Genomic DNA, 21141 nt, shown 5'->3' with positions numbered 1-21141 from the left:
AATCAGAATGGACATGCAAACGCATTAATGAATTTGTTGACTTCTTGTAAATGAAAAATTGAAAACAACTAAACAAGTGTGAGTGTGTGATATTAATTTGTATAATTAATTTGGATATACGTGGGTTTTTAACTTTTGTTTATAAAAAGGGAAAATCGTGAAAAAGAAAAAAAAAAGAATTATGTTTGTTACGAATACACCATAAATTAGTAACTCTTCACATTTATAACCTCTGGCAATAGGTCGAATTTGGATCGGGTTTAGGTATTCTCAAACCCATACCTGGTTATGAAAGTCCGTCTCAAACCCATCGGGTTTTAATCGGGTGATTACCAGTCGGGTTTCGGGTTTTCCCATCGGGTTTCAGATTTTTTATCGGGTTTTAATAAAATGTCCATCGAGTATACCCGGCTCAAAACCCGCTATGTTTCTACCGGGCTTTGACAAAATACAACTAATCGATTACAAAGATGGTCACTATAAAGATAAAATGTCTCAAATAATTGACATAATCAAGTTCCGACAAATAATATATTTTGAATATAGTATATCTAACTATCTATATAATTGCATACCATGGAATCCTATGTGTCGCTCTCAGGTTGTTCCCTCATTCTCTAGAGATAGAGCCACCAGATTGCTTGATTTCTAAATGGAGGATTCTCATGCATTTGACCCAAATTCACGTGTATGGGTCTTACCAAACCCGGATAGTCTTTAAATGGGTTATAACATCTCATATATTTATGAAACTCTTTCATAATCAAACTATAATTTTTGTGGGTCATGGGTCTCACCAAACCCGGATAACTCCTAAACGGGTTATAACATCTCATTTATTTGTGAAATAACCCCTTAATCATCAAAGAATAATTTACACGGGTTATGGGTCTTACCAAACCCTAATAGCCCTCAAATTGGTTATAAGATCTCATTTATTGGTAAACACTTTCATTTAAACTCTAATTTAATTTATCTTCTTTACATATTCTCTGTTGCTGGTCTATCATCTTCATCGCCGGTTAACTTCCGATACTACCCACCATTGTCAACTGCATTAACATCCCATTTTTCATTAGACAAATCACTACTAGAAAAAAGGGCTTCAATGACATCCGCATAATGACACGCGTCGATTTATAACGCGCATTGATGCAAGTCATTAAAACAATGTCTAAAATTTTGTAAAATTGAAGATTTATGACACTCGTTTTTGTGTTTCGTTAAAAATGTCATAAATTGCAAAATAAAAATGTGTGTGTCATCATATTTCAGTATAAATAAAAGCTTATTCTCGCGCCAATATATGTGTGTCAAAAACCTTTGACCAAGTTTGACCAATAAAATAATAATAATAAAATTAATAGTACTAGATCAGACCAATAAACCTTAACATACATAACGTCATAAACCTTAACATACACATACTACACATACACACCAGACGCATAAACGGCCACCACTACCACGAACGAATTCCGTCCACCATGTAACGTCCCAAAATTTTAATAAATAATATTTTATATATTATCTCTTTGATAGACAAGTTTACTTAAGATGGTAAATAAAATAATAATAGAGGATGGTGAGATAAGTAAGCTAATTAGATGAATTAATCATGGACTAAAAAGGAAAGATGGGCCTAAGGTCCATGGGCTTAAGGGAGTATAAATACCCCTTAAACCCTAAATCTTTCCATTTTTATCCAACTTATCCATCTTATTCTCCCTACACCTCCATAACACACACTACCCCTTTCCTTTTTCGGCCGCAAGATAGAAAGTGAAATCCAAGATCAAACGAGCCAAGATCTTCGATCTATCCTCTATATTCGAGCTAGTCACAAGATCCAAGCTCATAACCAAGCTAGCCGTGACCTAGCAAACGATTAAAGGTATGTTCTTGATCTTAAAGCTTACGTTTTTATGAACGGATAGCCATGAAACTTGAACATAGACTAGATCGGGTCTAGATAAAACATAAAGTTAACAACTTGATGACTAAAAATGGATGTAATATACCCATGGCTAGATACGGTTCATGAAGGAAACCCTAGGTCTAGCTTTAAGAACGTTTTTATGATAAAGGTTCAAGCTTTATGCTAGGAACGGGTAAATCTTGATAGTGGGATGATATTGGGCGGTTAAACGGTTGAGAACGATGATGAAAAGTGGTTAAAACCCTTGATATGGACCTGTAGCAACCAACTAGACTAAGGAAAAAAACGAGAAGATAGACTGATGAGCTGAAAACATCGGACTGAGGGTTCTCGGCCACTTTCTCGGCCAACCTACTCGTAACAAGGGTTTTCGGTCAAGTTTGTGATTTCGGTCCACGTTCTCGGCCAAGTAGGGATCTCGGTCAAACACGAGTTCTCGGTCAAACCTGGGATTTCGGTCAACAGGGGTTCTCGGCCGTGTTTTCGCCCACCCCATTCTGTTGGGTTTTGGTCCTAAATCCAGTTGGGCCCAGATACCATAATGAACAGTTGGGCTAAACCCATATCTAATATAAAGCAAACTGGCCCATTATCTTAGGCTTAGCAACTATGCCCAACTTAGAAAATAACTTAAAATGTTAATGGAAAATGTGTTAAGACAGTTAATGAAAATAATTTTTTTTCATGCTGACCTGGAAGCTTAACCCTAGCCAGGGGCTCTGCCCTTGGACCCCACTAGGGGCTGCCGCCCCTAGAACCCCGCTGCCAGGGGCGCTGCCCCCGGACCCCCATTCGTTGAAGGCAATAATTAAACTAGAAACACGATATGGGTAGTGACAGTTAAATTGATACATGTAATTGTTATAAAGTTAGTCGTGCACAGCTCAAGAAAGGGATAACCATAAACGGTGAACGTAACCGCATTCAGGTGAGTTTCTAGCCCAATGTCCTTATTATGTTTTCGGGGCTTTGTGCATATTCGATGTGAATGTTAATACACTTACCTTAAATAATAAGTGTATGTCTTAATGACGTTTGTGATAGTCATGTATGTATGCTTGACAGTACGTGAACGACCTTCGGGTATTGCACGTATTGTTAAGGCAAGTATAGTATAGTATGTATGATATGTGTTTGTGAATAAGGAAGTATGTACGACTATGATATGTATGGTATTAAATATATGGATATGACAATGAAATGTAAGGTAAGGATAAAGGGTTGCATACCCTAATAATATATGCGAAGGTTATAGGGCGTAATGCTCTTTAAAAAGTAAGGTATGGTTATGCAAGTATGAAAGTATAAAGTATGTAGTTATGAATATGTTATATGTGGTATGATTAACTAGAACTCACTCAGCGTAGCTGACTTTTAGTATGCACGCAGGTGAGTAGAATTAGACAGCTGGCTTGAGTGGGGGCACATGGCAGAAGAATAAAGAATCTAGCATCTGAAGACCTAAGACGTTTTTAATTAATGTTTTGATTTAAAAGACAACATGTTCGTAAAGAACAAGTTATGAATTTAATTTTAATGTTTATGAAAGATTTTAATATTCCGTGAATGTTTTAATTAACTCTGATATTTAGAACTGTGTTTATGAGTAAATCCAACGTCAAAAGTAGGGAACCAGTAACGGGGCCTTACACACCACCATGATCCAATGCCAGCCACCACACTAACGCCGGCCAGGAACGCCGGCCATCACCATGAACACCACTATTAACGAACGCTGGCCACCACCACGACCTTCTGCCCGATTTTTTGAAGAATTGAAGCAAAAGTTTGAGTTTATTGAAGGAATTATTGAAGAATTTCATCTTCTTTGAGGTAGATTTCTTCAATTTTACCTTATTCTACCATTAATTGGCTAGGGTTTAGTAACAGAGTGTTAAGTTATTTCTGAAACATCATTTTTTTAGTTTTATAAATGTTGAATTCTAAAGCATAATTGATAGTTCATATGAATTTTTGGTCTTAGGGTTACAATTGACAGTGAAATATCCTAATTTTGAAACATAGTTGAACCGTTATATAATAACGGGTTACTCCAAATGTTGAATTTTGAAACGTATCTCTACTATATATAAAGTATGAGTTAGGGACCTCTTAAATTTTAAGAGGTACCTAACTTGTTGCTTATTGTACAACATGCTATGCATATATTTAAGAAATTTTAAGGGTAATGTTGTCTTTATAGCACATCATGAACATGTACAGTTACTTTAGTTTCTTACATAATTGTTTCAAATTTAGTCCTCTAACTATAATAAAATTATGTTAATTTATAGAATACTTACAAATCTACCCCTTATTTAAAACAAACTACCTCCACGACTTTAAACGTTCATAACTTTTTCACATGTTAATATTTTTTTAAGAAAATTATTCAATAAAAATGAACAATTTATTCTCTTTAATTTGAGTATGATATTGCTAGAGTTTATTAATTTAAAAAAAATTAACATTTACGTGATTATTGGTTTGTAACAATGGGTCAGGTCAGGCGGTTCGAATCATGGGTCAAAATGAATTAGAGTCGGAACATGTCAATACAAAAGCTGGTTAATTTGGTTCGGGTCGGGATGAGTTCAGGTTGAAAGGGGTCATGTAAAAAGGGTATCGGGTCGAAAGGGTTTCGAATTAAACGGTGTCTGGTCCAGATGGGTTTCGGGTTAAAACGGGTTGGTTTGAAAATCGATTTATTTGAAATTGTTGTACATTTTAGGCATCAGTTCCGTGATGACATTGTTTACACGTACCATACCCAATAAACATGTGTACAACACCACTTAACGAGCATAACCCAACCTTGGTAAGCGCCCAACACCACGTAACGCACACGTAATCAACGTGAGTTACACAAATGATGTCGGCTAAGTATTTTAATGCATGTAACATGCATTCAGGTGCCGGTTATGTGTGTTCAACTGTTAGTTACACACGTACAGGCTTTGCACGAGTTACGTGCCCAATTTCGAGTTACGAACGCACCGTCATCGGGTTTGCGCACATACTCCACTGCATAGCGCGGGCACCTGACTAGTATTATATTGTACGGAAGAAATATAGTATAAGGTTAGAGCTTAGAGATAAAAAGCTTATTTACTTATCGAGCCTGAGCTAAATGGGAAGCTCGTCGAGCCTTAAAGAGCAATGTGTTTTAATATTAATAAAAAAATGTATATAAATTAATTACTATATAACAAATGACACGAGCAAGATCTTGAAAAAATAACCCGTGAGTCGAGCTCGAGCTTTAGTAAAATAGCTCAAGCCTAGTCGAGCTAGAGCTCTATTAACAATTCTTTTACCAACAACACCATAACAAGAACAACAACAACAACAACAACAACAATAATAATACAACTACTTAACTAAACAAAATAATAATACAACTACTTAGATATAAATTTTGATTTTGTTTTATGTTATGGTGTCAATATAGAAACAAATGGGCATCGATAAATCATGGATTTCGTCTGATAGATTATCAAATGCGTACAAGGAAGGTGTGGATGCCTTTTTAAAGTTATCTCAAAACAATAATCCCATATCAAATGTGATACCATGTCCTTGTGTAAAATGTATCAATTTGTGTCACCACTCTGTTGTTGATGTCTGTTATCATCTGTTTGCCAATGGTTTCAACAAAAATTACAAGGTTTGGTCTTTCCATGGAGAGAAATTTCAAAATAAATCTAGGTCTCCGATTTTGATTATAATTATACAAGTGACTATAATTATACAACGGAAATGCTACATGTTGCCTTTGCATATATGGACCAAGAACCTGATTCATTGAAATCACTTCTTGAAGAATGTGATAAGCCACTTTATCCAGGTTCAAAGTATAATGCACTTAGTGGGTTATTGAAGTTCCAACATTTAAAGGGCCAATATGGCTGGTCTGATTCTATCTTTGATGCGTTGTTGGATGCCTTAATAGATGTGTTACCATTAGATAATACAATCCCTAGCTCAATATATGAGGCCAAGAAGTTGCTATAAGGAGTAGGTCTCCAATATGAAAAGACTCATGCTTGTGAAAATGATTGTGTTCTATTCTGGAAAGAACATAAGGATGCTTCTCATTGTCCAACTTGTGGCGCATCCCGTTGGAAGAATAATACCATAAACGTTCCTTCAAAAGTTTTGTGGTATTTTCCTCCCATCCCTAGATTTCAAAGAATGTTTTCATCACCCGAGATCGCACATGACTTTACTTGGCATGCATGTGGTCGAGTTAATAATGGTAAGCTAACTCAGCCTCGTGATTCCCCTGCTTGGAAGCTTGTTGACTACACATGGAAAGAATTCGGAAAAGAAGATCGAAATATTAGATTAGCCTTGTCAGCTGATGGTATTAATCCTCACAAGTCATTAAGTTCCACATAGAGTTGTTGGCCCGTTATTCTAATAACGTAAAATCTACCCTCTTATTTGTGTATGTCAAGACAATTCATGATGTTGACTCTATTGATATCAGGGCCAAACCAACCTGGTAACAATATTGATGTCTACTTGGCTCCATTGATAGAAGATCTAAAACTCTTGTGGGAAGTAGGCATTAATACATTTGATGCAAGAAACCGGAATGAAGGAAGACGAGATTGATAGATCTTTGTTGTGGAAAAAGGCAAGAGAACGGAAAACAGGAGGTTTCGACTCAAATGTCCAGGAAATTGTTGATAGAATTGTAAGTTTTTCTATTTTAGTCAGCAGCGCAGGTCAATTAAATATGATATATTAGGGGTGCACAAATTTCGGTCTGGACCGAAAAAAACCGGAAAACTGACCCTAAAAATCCGAGGTGGCCCGAACAGACCTGAAAACACTGGTAAGATAGCAGTTTTGTATGTTCATGAACACTAGCAGTTAGAGATTTATAACTGAATAGTTGCAATACATGTTAAAAGTAAAAGTGATTTATAAATGAATAGTTGCAATACATGTTAAAAGTAAAAAAGTAAAGTTGTAGCAGATCTGCAGTTAAACTTTTATTACTGACATCTTATCTGATGAACTTAAAACACATTATGTATACATGTTAAAAGTGAAAAAGCAAAATGCTATCATTTGTATAAAGTTTTTAAAACTCATCAGATGAAAAACGCAGAACAAAAGTTTTTAAATTTAATCGAGCCCGAGCCCGTTCCCGAGCTCGAGCCTAAAAATAAGCTCATTTAAAATATATATTAAATAATTATTAATATATATATATAATGTTATGAAAAAAAATAAATATAACTAAATAATATATATTATTTATACATAATATTATAATAGTGAAAAATATATAAATAATTATAATTATAAAAAAACAATTGATAATTAGTAAACGAGCTGAGCCCGAGCCAAGCTCGAGCTTCAAAATGTATTCACGAGCCGAGCTCGAGCTTCGAAAATAGAGCTCGAAACGAGCCGAGCTCGAGCTCAAGCTCAAGCTCGGTGTAAGTTAAACGAGCCGAGCTCGAGCCTAGTCGAGCTCGGGCTCGGCTCGGCTCGTTTGCACCCCTACTTGTATTGCTTGTAAGTGAAATTTATTTATTTTATTATTTTTCTATTTTATTGTGGAGGGCAAATTGGTCATTTGTTCTTTCAATTCAGATGATAGAGTTTAGGGGTGTTCATGGTTTTTACCATATTAAGTTTTTGCTTCAACTTAGGTTGGGGGATACATAGCTACAAAGAAAAATATATATACATCGAAAGCGTTTTTTACAAAGGGGTGTTCGATCATAACTTTTGGACTTAACGTATTTTTTGTATAATTTTCAACTTAGGTTTTGGGAGGCAAACACGAATACACGGAGGCAGATTTCGATGCGGTTCGAGAAGATTGGTAGGTGTATACGACCCAATTTATATTTCGTTAGGGATATGTATTATACTAAATATTAACCGATACTTTTGTTAACTTAGGGATTATATGTAATCTTTTGATGTAGGATGTTTATTTTGGAAATGGAAAGCATTTTGCTGCTATATTTTAAATTATTAATTTAAATATTATTAATTATGCACAACAAAAAAAATTTTAAAAATTAAAAGTTATAAGATGACATGCATACATGGAAAGCATTTTAAAAACGCGTCATAAATGCATGTCAAAAACGAGTGTCATAAATGTGTGTCGTTAAAGTGTGTCATTAAATACGACACAACGGAAAGCGTGTCATATCCAATTTATGACAGGGGCTTCAATGACACACATTTGCGTGTCATAAGGGTCTTTTAATGACAAGCAATGCGTGTCATTGAAGACCCTTTTTCTAGTAGTGAATATTTGTGTTCATATTTGTTCATTTAAAAAGATCAACATGCTCGTGTCCATTTATGTTTGATCGTTAAAAATTTAAAAAACCTACACATCTCAATTGAAAAAACTCAAACGTTAAAAAATATAATAACAAACTAATATATATATGTATTAAATTAAAACTAAACTACGTTAAAAAATAAAATAAATCATCATAAAATAGCAAAACGATTAAAACAAAAACTTGAATAAACCCCCGTAACACGGGATGATCAAACTAGTATATAATATAATAAGCTATATCGGGTACGTCGGGTATATAATCGGGTAAATGGGTTTATGTTATCGAGTAATCGGGTCTGGTAATCGGGTATATTAGAAATCCCAAACCCGCGAAAAATTTCAAAAATAATCCCAAACCCTAATGGGTCGGGTATTACCCGTCCCATTTATGTCGGGTTTCGGGTTTCATTGCCATCCATACCCTATAAATAGTGCCTCTTGTTATTGTATTATGCACACCTTTCAATGAATGAGTCTTATTTTCTCTCTATTTTATGATTATATGCATTTCCTATATGTAACATCCCGTTTTCTCGTTTCGGTTAATAAAATGAAAACATGAGTTATTATGAGTCGGGCTAGTGTTGGGTCAATTGGCTATGGGTTATGGACTTAGATTAAGAAGGAAAGACCATGGGCTTAAGCCCATGATCCATAATATATAAACCTTAATTACTAATTAATTCATTCATTTACACATATTCCATACACCACCCAAAACACACACTTAAGCTCTCTCTCTAGTTTCTCTCTTTTCTCTAGCCGAACCAAGAAGGAAAACTGATCCCGATCCAAGGTAATGATAGTATGATATTGTATGAACTCAACCCGTTAGATTTAGTCACGAAACGACGAGCCGACACCTTTAAACTGTTAAAGTCGCGATATCCGGGTGGAATTGGGTATGAACCGAGCATAAGATGAGCCTAGGGGTCACCCTAGCTCAGATCTGGATCGAACGGGACGAAAAACGGTGAAAAACGAGTCAAATCTCGTTTTTCCGGTGAAGCCGCGGTTTTTTCGAAGACGACGGCGCCGGAAAGGCGGTGGGTATGAGGTTGATATGTCAGAGAATGTTTCTGACATTCTCTGACCTAACCCTAATTCGTTAATGGAGAGTTAACGTACTAGAGGCAATTCGTCAGATATTTCGTTAAAAGAAGCTTAACGAACTAGCCTTAGTTCGTATCCAGATTCGTTAAGGAAAAGATAACGAATTAGCCCCAATTCATTATGAGCATTCGTTAAAAGGAGATAACGAACTAGAAGGTTCAATTTGTTACAGAAGGGTCCAATTCGTCAAGGACAAGTTCTTTATAAGGTTCACTTCGTCAAAGGACCAGTTCGCTATAGGGTCCAATTCGTCAAAGGACTAGTTGGTTATAATGGTCAATTCGTTATAAAGTAACGAATGGGTCATTCGTTATGAACCAAATTCGTTAAGAACCAAGTAACAAACTAGAAGTTAAACAAAATGATAGAATCGTCCCTGGACTTAGAAAAAGAATGATTTAAATGCAAAATAGCCCTTGAACCTTATTAATTTATAGAAGATACCTTAAAGGATTTAGAGGTTAACAATAAAACATTATCATGAAATCCTAATGGAAAATGTGTTAAGACAGTTAATGAAAATAAAATATTTCCAAGCTAACTTGGCAGCTTAACCCCAGCCAGGGGCTCTGCCCCTTAGACCCCGCTAGGGGACGCCGTCCCTAGAACCCCGGTGCCAGGGGCGCTGCCCCCAGACCCCTGTTAGTTGAGGGTAATAGTTAAACTAAAAACACGATATGAGTAATGATAGTTAAATTGATACGTGTAATTGGTATACAGTTAGTCGTGCACAGCTCAAGAAAGGAATAATCATAAACGGTGAACGTAACCGAGTTCAGGTGAGTTTCTAGGCCCATTTCCTTGTTATGTTTTCGGGGCTGTGTGCATACTTGATGTGATAGTTAATACACTTACATTAAATGGTAAGTGTATGCCATGTATAATTTATGCGATAGTTATTATGTTATGAATGTGAAGGAAAGCTTGTCGGTACGTGAACGATCTTCGGATATTGCACGTATTGATAAGGGAGGTATTTATATGAAAAATAAATGTGTATGATAGATATATGTACAACACATGAGTATGTATAAATGATTAAAGAAAAGTATATATATGTTACGAGTATGTAAAGACAGTATGTACGAAGATGAAAAAATAAGGGATCAGACCCTAATAATATCTGAGATAAAGAAGAAAGAGATCAGATTCTAATAATATCTGAGATAGAGAAGAAAAGAGGGATCAGACCCTAATAATATCTGAGATAGACAAGAAAGGGATCAGACCCTAATAATATCTGAGATAGACAAGAAAGGGATCAGACCCTAATAATATATGAGATAGACAAGAAAGGGATCAAATCCTAATAATATATGAGATAGACAATGAAAGAGGGATCATACCCTAATAATATTTGAGATAGAAAATGATAGTAACCATATATTATGAAACTAATACAGTATGAAAGTATGTATGAAATTATGTAATGAAAGTAAATTAGTAAGTAATTATTATGAACCTTCGGATGCATAATGTAAGGTAAGTGTACGTAGTGTATGATGTATGATTAACTAGAACTCACTCAGCGTAGCTGACTTTTAGTATGCACGCAGGTAAGTAGGATGAGACAGCTGGCATGAGCGGGACACATGACAGAAGAATAAGAGTCTGGCATCTGAAGACTTGTTATGTTTCATAATTAATGTTTTGATTTGAAAGACAAGATGAATGTTTTAATACAGGTTATGAATTATTACTGTAATGTTATGAAAGTTTTATATTCCGCGTAAAGTTTGAATTAACAAAACAGTGTTTATGAGTAAATCCAACGTCAGATGTGAGCCCCCCCGGTAACGAGGCCTTACACTATAATGTTAATAGGTCGTTGTTTCACAACACGTTATCAGCATGATATTGCTTTTGGAGTTGGATGATATAATCATAAGATAAGCCTCTTTAATTTTGTCTTCATTCTTTTAAACTTAATCCATATTGTAATTCATACAACTTTGGTTATGTCGAGACTATTAATCAATGATCTTGCTTTCATACTCTATAACAAAATATGTTTAGTTTTATTTGCCCCTATTATTTTATCATACATTTTATTAGATCAGATGAATTACTTTTATTATTAAAATAAATTTTAGTGATTATTATTTTACAGGCAAATTCTTTTAAGTTAATACCCGAATATTTAAATTTGAGTTCTCTTTTGCTTTTGAACTATGAGAGAAATCATATTTTTCCATTTTGACGTTTTTTTCATCAACTTTTTTACCTAAAACATTCAAATCTTTATTTAATGTCGGGCTATTCAATTCTTAAGTTTTAATACTTGGTTTTAGTTAATATAACTTTAATTCAATTTACTTGACAACATATAACTTACGAGAGTGCATTGAGTAATGATACAAGTTTTTTTTAAACCCATCATAGCGTTCTTCAACTATTAGTTAAACTTAAAATAATTTTAATATACATTAGTGTTATGACAGTGATCTTCTTGTAAAATAATCTTGGTCATAACTATTATATTTATATATATATTATTGTTATTTGTTATAAAAAGAATATGGGTATAACTAACGAATCCTTTCTACTTTACAACTTTACAAAAGTGACATGTTAGAATATTGAAAATTGCCTAATGTTTGCTATGATATTTGTAAATGATGTCACTTTTGTGCTTAGAAACACATATGAATTAAATATATGATTCATAACCTCATTATATGACATGAGCATTGTAAGATGATTGTTAAGATTATTTATATCATAGTTGTTGTATAGCTATATATAAAAATGATATGACATGAGCATTGTAAGATGATTGTTAAGATTATTTATATCATAGTTGTTGTATAGCTATATATAAAAATGATATACTTATGGTGTTTGTTCAATAGTTATATATAAAATATTATAACTTGATTAGTTAATATCTAGATGAATAAAGTATTGTGTTACTTTGTTTGATTAATTTTATAGAAGCAATATAATAGGTCTTGAATTGATATATTAATTAGCCTTGAATGGATGTTATTAAATTTATAAATTTTAACAACAATAAATGATAATGGGTTTTCAACAGCATTTATGCTATTTAATTCATTATTTGTAACACAACTTATTTTATGATTTGTCAAGATGACCATTCATTTGTTCATTTTATGGTTTGATATGGATCAACATTAATGATATTTTAATATATTATTTGTTACGAAGAAGCTTATTTCATGATACTTTAAGACTTTAAGACAATTTATTTATTTTTCGGCTTGATATTTTTTGGTGCTATTATATTCTTTTAAGTGTTATCTTAATAAGTGTTATTTATCCCTTTGGTCAATTATTTTCATATAAAGCACATGATTCACTCTAATAATGGATAAAAAGTTGTTTACTTGAATTATATGGCTACCACATAGTAACATGATATAAGAAATTTAATGGTAAGTTGTACGCTTTTGATTATGAAAATTTATTTAATCTTACAAGCACTTATTGTTGGCTTTTATGAATTTAAAGTATTATGATGATTATTACATGACTACAAATCTCTTGTTTGTAAGACATTATCATCATTATATAATGAGGTATTAGTTAGCATATGCCATGCATTAAGGATTTTCATGGAATATCTTAATTGAAAAATAAAGAAACTTAAATTTAGAGAATAATGCCTCATAATTTTACAAATGATGTTTGATTTTTTTTTAATTTCATTATTTTACTTTGTGGTGTATATCTTCTAGATGCCATAAAATATTTATATAATTGGCTTTAATTAAACAACTAAAAGTCCAAAGTTGTGCATTATTGTTATTTTCATAAAAAAGTAAATTATGCACACATTTGAGTTGTGGTAAAGTTCACTTATAATATGACACTTATTATGTCATACTCTCTCTAAATCTTATAGAAGGTTATAAAATGAGCATTACTCTGACAATTACTTCTCAATCGATATTTATTTGATGAGAAGGTTATTTATACTAAAATGTTGAATACAATAGTTATTCATTTGCCACACGTCATATATGCTCATGAAGTAACAATATTATTACAAGTGTATCATAGGTTTGAAATGACCACCATGAAAGTTGTGTGGTTTAATTCCATCCATTCCCTATAGTGAATGAGATATGGTGATATAATGATCGATGTAAAGATCATGATCATAACTAAAGAAATTGTGATAATGTCACCATGAAATTTGTTTTGTTATTAATCCATTCCTTAAAGTAAATGTGACATGATATAATGATTTAGTGTAAAGTCCATAATCATGTTAATTGAAAAAGTTGTTATGATGTCCATGTAAATAATGAGAATAACTATGTTAATAATGTGATGATTATACAATGATCGATATAAAGGTCATGATCATGGTAAATGAGGAAATTGTAATGACTCTCACATTGATAATGAGATAAACCATGTTAATATTAAAAATTGACCACAAGAAGTGGCACTCTAAGGGAGTAATTATATGGGAATAAAATACGAGAAACATAATCTAACATGAATGTTTGAAATGATGATATATTATTCCCTCATATTTTCGTCGTCTATTAAACAAACATAAGTGAAACTAAAACATGTATGATCATAAACCGGAAATTTATGGATCGTGATTGTTAAATATATTGGATTGACTGGTTAGACCATTCCGAGTCACTGATGATGAGAAAATATTGAAGAACCGGAAAATTCTTCATGGTAATTAAACACAATTTGTGCTCTCAAGGGGAAGTTAATTATTAACCAACAAAGTTGGGTGTAATTTTTTATTATACTATGAAAATGAAAAAAGGATATGTATATATGGACATGATACCATTTAGTGTTTTTTTTTAAATCAATGCATCATCTAAATGGTTATCAAATTCGCAACCTGAAGTTTGCGTGACTTATGACTTAGCTGATAGCAAGCACATTCTTATATACTATTTTGATAAATGCGGTGATCTTAGTTCTCGTATCACTAATGATTATTGGAATAAGTATTGAACTAAATGTGACGAATGTGGTTGCAAAAAACTGCTTTTGTCGAAGACGATGAACAAACATCTCCGATTGACTGCAAATCCAATAATCATGAGAGAAAAAGTTCATATGTGTATGTTGGAACAAGTGTTTTTAAATTTTGGTATTAATTCACATCAGGCCAATAAATTATAATTCTTCCTCCCCGTTACAGCTGGCTTTAGGTCAGAATCCAAAGCTTTTCCATGTGATTTTTGGTGTGCGGTATGTATTAAAATTGATCCACCACACACACAAAGATGAGACCTCAAAGGAAGTTGTGAATATATGTTGGATGTAGAAAAGTATTCATAACTATGTATTTAGAGTCATTAACGTGGTATTCGTTTACGAATCAATTTATTGATTTTTACTTTAAGAAAATAATATTTCCAACATGAGGGGGAGATAAGAAGCAGTGGAAAATAAAAAAAAAAAAAAGAGAGAGAGAGAAAAGCTGCAATGAATTATCATCATGTCATATTGATCCTCAAGCTAAAAAATTGTGAACAAGAAGTTCAAAAGATAATTCATTAACAAAAATATATGAATTAATTATCAGACTCATTTATTGACCTAAACAAAGTGACTAGCCAAGTCGCATATACCAACTACTAGTGCTCCGGTTAAGATTAGTGTCCTTGAAGGACAACAATATATTGGTGATAAGTCTATGCCACGCCTAAAGCATGGTAGACGATTCAGTTTCCATAATAAAAATCCTCAAAAATGGAGCAGGTAATGAAAATGGTAAAGTCGAGGTATAGTAAAAGGGTCTCCCGAAGAGACATTAGACTTATGGTTCAAGAAGAACCTAAGGTACCTGAATAAAGAGATCTCAATAGATTATATCATGTCTGAAAATACGTGAAACCGACTATTAACTCGATGTTGTTGATAATTTTATATAGCGCTGAAATAATGAAAAAAAAATGAGGATCAAGATTAAGTTATGTTGATAAATGAAATTTGAAATGAATAAAAAGAAAACGACACAAGTGAGGCAAAAAATGAAATCTCTCACGAATCTAGAAGTTTTGGGCAATTGGTCCTTATAACTAATGGTTGTAAAATATGTTAGATACAAATGAGCCTTTGTGCAGAAGCATAATGAGAAATGTGACATTATGAAACATAAGGCCCAAATGGTGGCAAAAAGTATTTTCTGAAAAACTCATGTAAGGCCCCGTTACCCGTGCCCTACTTTGGACGTTGGATTTACTCATAAACACAGTTCATAATATCAGAGTTAATTAAAACTTTCGCGGAATATTATAAAACATTCAACCATTACATTACATGACCATCAATCCTTGTCTTAACGAGCATTCAAATTATTTAAACATAAAACTTGTCTTTTAATTATCATAACATAACACTTCTTGAGATGCCAGATTCTTCAAGTTCATTCAATGTGCTTCCTCTTATACAAGCTGCCTCAATCTACTCACCTGCGTGCATACTAAAAGTCAGCTACGCTGAGTGAGTTCTAGTTAATCATACAACATACAATCTGTCCTCATACTTGCACACGTGCACGAAGGAGTGTACATTAATCATACCTACTCTTCATATATAACTATCCATCCTATTTAAAGAGCCTCCCGCCCTATAACCTCACAGATATTATAAGGGTCTGGTCCCTAACATCACAGATATTATAAAGGGTCTGGTCCTCAACATCATAGATATTATTAGGGTCTGGTCCCTGCCATCACAGATATTATTAGGGTCTGATCCCTCCCATCACAGATATTATTAGGGTCTGGTCCCTCCCATCATAGATATTATTAGGGTCTGATACCTTTGTTTCATGCCACTGTACCATACATGTTCTTACATACCTTCCTTGACGATACGTGTAATCTCCGAAGAGCGTTCACGTACCATCAACATATCATACATACGTTATGCATACATCATATATATTCATACATACATCATATCTTACACCATACATATCAATCATATCTTTAACTACCACCTGACGGTACATGCAATATCCGAACATCGTTCACGCACCGTCAAGCAATCATCATACACAAATCATACAAGGTATACACTTACCACTTAAGGTAAGTGTATTAACTATCACATTGAGTATGCACACAGCCACGAAAACATAACAAGGAAGTGGGGCAAGAAACTCACCTGAACGAGATTACGTTCACCGTTTATAGTTAATCCTTTCCTTAGCTGAGCACGACTAATTGTATAACAATTACGCGTATTAATTACTATCACTATCCATATCGTATTTCTAGTCTACTTATAACCCTCAACGAACGGGGGTCCGGGGGCAGTGCCCTTGGCAGCAGGGTCTAGGGGCGGCAGCCCCTAGCAGGGTTCAAGGGGCAGAGCCCCTGGCTGGGGTCAAGCTGCCAGGTCAGCTTGGAAAAATTTTATTTCTATTAACTGTCTTATCACATTTTCCATTAACCTTTTGAATCGTTAATTAACTTGCTACTTAAAAGTTCAAGGGCTTCTTTGTAATTAAATCATCCTTACTAAGTCCAGGGACCATTCTATCATTCTGTTAAACTTCTTATTCGTTAGTTATCCTTAACGAATTGACTTGTCATGACAAACTGGTTCTTGTTCCGAATTGAACCCTCTAACGAACTGGACCCTTAACGAATCAGTCCATAGAGAACCAGTCTATGTAACGAATTGGACGTTCCAATTCGTTATCTTTTAACTATAGCGAATCAAGGGTAATTCGCTATCTTTCCCCTTAACGAACTGAAGCTAGTTCGTTATATTCCCTTAGACGAATCAGCTAGCGAATTACTTCTAATTCGTTAGTTACCCCTTAGCGAACTAGGGTTAGGTCAGGGAATGTCAGAACATTCCCTGACATTCTAACCTTGTATTAACTTTTCCGGCGCCGCCGCCGGAAAGCTGCCGGAAAACCGCGGATTCGCCGGAAAAACGAGTTTTAACTCGTTTTTCACCGTTTTTCGTCCCGTTCGATCCAGATCTGAGCTAGGGTGACCCCTAAGCTCATCATAGGTTCGGTTTATACCCAATTCCACCCGGATCTCGTGACTTAAACGGTTTAACGGTGTCGGCTCGTCGTTTCGCAACTATATCTAACGGGTTTAACATCATACAATATCATACTATCATTACCTTGGATCGGGATTGGTTTCCTTGGTGATTTCGGCGTAGAGGGAGAGAGAGCAAGATGAGAGAGAGCTAAGTGTGTGGTTTGGTGGTGTATGGAATATGTGTGAAATGAATGATTAATGGGTGATTAAAGGTTTATATATTTATGGATCATGGGGCTTAGCCCATGGTCTTTCCCCTTTTCCTCTAACCCAATTCCATTTAACCCAACACTAGCCCGACTCATAATAACTCATACTTTCGTTTATTAACCGAAATTAGAAAACGGGATGTTACAAGTCTTCCCTCCTTAAAGAGGTTTCGTCCCCGAAACCTAACTATTACATAAACAAATCTGGATAAAACTTGCGCATCTCTTCCTCGGCTTCCCATGTAGCGTCCGATCCTTTGCGATGCTTCCATGTCACTTTCACTAGAGGTATAACCTTGTGTCGGAGTTGCTTTTCCTTGCGATCAACTATCTCTATTGGTTGCTCAATGTAATTCAACTGTTTATCAACCTCAATGTCCATTAATGGCACGTGCGACGTGTCATCAGCCATACATTTTCTCAGATGAGAAACATGGAAGGTCGAATGAATTCATTCTAACTCTTCAGGCAAATCTAGCTTGTAAGCCACTTCACCTACTCGATCCAAAATCTTGAACGGTCCAATGTACCTCGGACTCAACTTTCTCTTCTTCCTAAAACGAATAATTCCTTTCCAAGGCGATATCTTGAGCATCACATTGTCACCAACGTTAAACTCAATCGGTCGTCGCCGCTTGTCAGCATATGACTTCTGTCTGTCTTGAGCAGCTTTCATTCTTGCCTTAACCTGATCAAACTTCGAAGAAGTTTCTTAAACAACTTCCAAACTCCCCATCTCCTTTTGACCAATCTCTCCCCAACATACCGGAGTTCTACAACGTCTTCCATATAACATCTCGAATGGTGGCATACCAATACTTAAATGGTAATTGTTGTTGTAGGAGAATACTGCTAGATGCAGATGATCATCCCAACTTCCACCAAAGTCTAAAACACAAGCACATAGCATATCCTCAAGGGTTTGGATCGTCCTTTCAGACTATCCATCTGTTTGAGGATGATACGCCGTACTGATGTTCAATCTTGTTCCCATGACTTCATGGAACTTCTTCCAAAACCTCGGAGTAAAACGAGTATCTCTATCAGAAACAATCGATAACGGTACTCCATGCTTGGATACAACCTCCTTAATGAACAAAGTTGCTAACGTTTCTGACGAGATAGCCTCTCGTATAGGCAGAAAGTGAGCACTCTTGGTCAAACGGTCCACAACCACCCAGATGGTATCATGATGCTTAGATGTACGAGGTAGCTTAATTATCAAATCCATGGTGATGTGTTCCCATTTCCATTCTGGTATCTCCAAAGGTTGCATCTTCTCATAAGGCTTCTGATGCTCTTCCTTGACTTGTAAACAAGTTAAGCACTTACTGACATAATTTACTACATCATTCTTCATTCCCGGCCACCAATAATCTCTTTTCAAATCTTGGTACATCTTAGTAGCTCCTGGATGAATCGAATATCTTGACTTATGAGCTTCATCTAAGATTCGACCTCTGAGATCTCCATGGCGTGGAATCCACATACGGTCAAAACTAGTCTTAACACCATGAGTGTTTTCCATCAACTCATCTTGCTGACCAAAAATCCTTTCCTTCTTCACTAGCCTTTCATCTACCAACACCTCCGATTGCACCTTGACGATTTCTTCAAATAAACTCGAGCTCATGATCAACTGGTATGCCTTCACTGTTGCAATGACTTCCTCATTCTTACGGCTTAGCGCATTGGCGATGTAACACCCCGTAACCGCAGCGGAAACGTAAACGGGATGCAACAGACACGTCTGATATCAACAGCATTGCTTATAAAGAAAACACCACTACATTAATTTACACCATATTACATTGTTCCGAGTTTAGTTACCGTCTAGGCGTTAGCACATAAGTTTTACCAACATTACATTAACATATTTAATACAAAAAGATCATTAAGCTTCCACAAAAAAAACACGCATCGTCAGGCATGTAGCAATTAATCGAGTTTGGGGGTACCTAGAAAGCATGTAAAGAAAACGGGTCAACCACGAATAGTTGGTGAGTTTCACTAATTTAAATAAACAGTGACAAATCATTATAAATATCATATATTAGCGATGTAATTATGCTGAGCCCACAAGTGAAACCTCTGACTATCCACATACAACCTCGTGGCATACTCCGCCCACGAACCTGCCCCAAACCGCTATGCCTAACATTACATAGCAAAAATAAATAACAACAAAATAGACATGTGCAACTGGCTGGGAAACATCAGCAAATCCATGCCGGACCAGTTGGGTTTGTCAGACCAATAGTACTATTCACACTCAACCGGCTTTTAGCTAATCACTCGTGTTACAGGGCCTTACAATGTTAGCAACTCAGACAATTACCATCTTAGTACATTTTCGTACGATTCCCGTACAATAAGATATATATAAATACACGCAAATCCATGCGTTCAGTATGTACTTAAACATTTTAATAGTAACATGCTTCCCGCCCCGAGAAAATATTTAAAAACAATTCAGAAAAAGGGGCTCGTGAAACTCACCTTTCGCAAGCAAGTAGGTAACACAGTACGCAGCTACTAATCCGGATATGTAATACGATCCCTAAGTTCGTTACTATACAATCACTATTAATATAACTTTAACCGTGTTAACCGGTACATCTGGGGACACTGTTAACCCAGTACTGTACCCGTTCCGGGGGCAATGTTAACCCAGAAACACTTCTCCAGACTCAGATTGTGATATCATTTAGAGTTCAATAGTTAAAATTACTATTAGTTCGTTTTTCCCGTTTTGCGTGCCTAGCACGGTTATCCGTTTTTACGTTCCAAAAATGAGTTTGGTCACACACGACCCGAAAATAGTTGTTGACTGATAGTTTAATTAAAGTTGTGAAATTAGAGCTCGGCTTAGACGCCCCGATTGGCCGCGGGACCCGTTTCCGTCTTTAGTGTACCGGAAACTGTTAAATCGGATAAAATTACTCAAATCATCCGAATTATTTTCGGATGATTTATTTTTACCTGTTTAACCCAGTTATATGAAAACAGTTTATTTTTAGGGTTTTTATACACCAGTCAGCTCGTTTAGGCGAACTTTACCGGTTTACGCGTTTTAAACTTTAAAAGTTTGTTTTTATTTTCTTTTTAGCACAAATAATTATCCGTTTAATCTCGGATCTTGAAATTTTGCACAAACCACTTTTTGACAGTGGGGAATTTTATAAAAATATTTCCAGAATTAATTTTTATACTTACAATTTATTTATCTATTTTTAAACACCATTTAAACACTAAATATGTCGTAAATACCAAACGACCTTAGAAAAATCCCAAATTTTTCCTGGATTACCCCTGCCATCCACATGGTCCCCTGTAATTTTTCCAGAACCAAAATCTCTTTTTACCTGCCATTTTCACTAAAACCGAGCTAGAAAACCCTAGAACTCGTTTAACCGAAAAGCCTACTTAGACTTCTCCAACTGACCTAAAATTTTGTGTGTGACTTTTACATGTTATAAAAAGCTTATCTCAAATTTTCCAGAATTTATCATGATATTTAAATATTTT

Source organism: Bidens hawaiensis, unplaced genomic scaffold (genome assembly GCF_021521415.1).
Source record: "Bidens hawaiensis isolate Kalapana, Puna unplaced genomic scaffold, B.hawaiensis_p1.1 tig00037681_1, whole genome shotgun sequence".
Lineage (NCBI taxonomy): Eukaryota > Viridiplantae > Streptophyta > Magnoliopsida > Asterales > Asteraceae > Bidens > Bidens hawaiensis.
The sequence above is the reverse complement of the archived record's forward strand: the minus strand, read 5'-3'. Positions refer to the sequence as shown.